Below are 1,323 nucleotides of genomic sequence, written 5' to 3'. Positions count from 1 at the left end.
CCACTGGCTCCGGCTGCCTCCCACGCCGCCTCCTCCTCGCCGTAACGTCCTCCCTGCCGCAGTGGGCAGGGGAAGAGCCTGCCCAAAGCGAAAGCCGGGACCGTGGGGGCAGGATGACACAGAGGAGCTGCTGGCTCCGTCTGCATATTCCGCTTTGCCGAGCGGAAAAGCCACGGGACCCACAGGATCTGGGTGCTAAGGCTGAAAGGTTTGGCGAGTGCTCCTGCAGAGCCTGGGGTTTTGCTGATAGAACATGGAATCTGTGGTTTTATTTCATTTTAAGTTCTTTTGCGTGCATTTCTTTTGAAGACGCGCTCTCTGGAAGCTGGCTGGCTGGCTCCAGCTTTGAGACCCCAGGTTCTCAGTAGGGCTTAGGGAAGATGGAGACTTCTGTGCAGCAACGGGAAGGGGATTTGTTTGCAAAGTACGTGGATGTTGGAAGATCTGTTTTACAAAGGCAAAGAAAGCAAAGATGTGTCAGGACTAAAATTGCCTCTGTTGTGGTTACAGGCAAACAGAGCAGGTTTTCTGGTAGGCAATCTCATTGCCCAATTAGAGTTCAATCATATCCGCAGTTCAAGGCACAGTTCTGCCCTGCACAGATTCCTTTACGGAAAGGAACAGTTTCATAAAGCAAAGTAACATTTGGACATTACTAATATTACTAATTGTTCCTAGACTTCTATTTCATCTTGCTTTCCACCAACTCTTCTTTTTTTTCCATATCACAAACAAATGCCTAAGAAAGCTCCTGATGGATAGTGGGTCAGCTGTGAGGAGTAATGAATAAGCTGTGCTGAAAATCGAAGCTCCTCGAGACAAAGGCTGTCTCCGTTTGTGTGCTAATGATGCTTGAACGCACGGTTGTCGGTTAAGCAGTAATGAGCATTACGTGGTTTCCTCCAGATCTGCTGATGCATATTGCTTAGCAGGGGTTTCTAGGGGTGGACTGAGATGATCGGTTGCGTGTGTCCCTTAATAAGACTGGGTAAGTCTCGCTCTGCGCTTCCCTCATTTGAATTCCAGAGTCTGTAAACCCCACGGTGGTTTTCCTGCTGTTAACATCCAAGCAGGTCAGCCGTCCTTTTTTTTCAAAGGATCATCTGTAGGGCAAAATCTTCTTCATGGATGGTTAAGACAAAAGCTTAGAAAACCAATTCCCTCTGGAGAAGCGCAGGAATGCAAGTCCCGTGTACTGACCCTGGCTGTATCGAAGCGGCTGAGCTGAGATGCCAAGAGAAGGAAAGAAGAAGCAGTTCAGGTAAAACCTGTCACTTGGAGATGGCTTCTGTGCGGTAGCAAGGGAAATACAAACCAGATCCC

This window comes from Tinamus guttatus, unplaced genomic scaffold (assembly GCF_059628265.1).
Source record: "Tinamus guttatus ecotype Peru unplaced genomic scaffold, ASM5962826v1 Tinamus_guttatus_pri_ptg000942l, whole genome shotgun sequence".
Taxonomy (NCBI): domain Eukaryota; kingdom Metazoa; phylum Chordata; class Aves; order Tinamiformes; family Tinamidae; genus Tinamus; species Tinamus guttatus.
The sequence above is the reverse complement of the archived record's forward strand: the minus strand, read 5'-3'. Positions refer to the sequence as shown.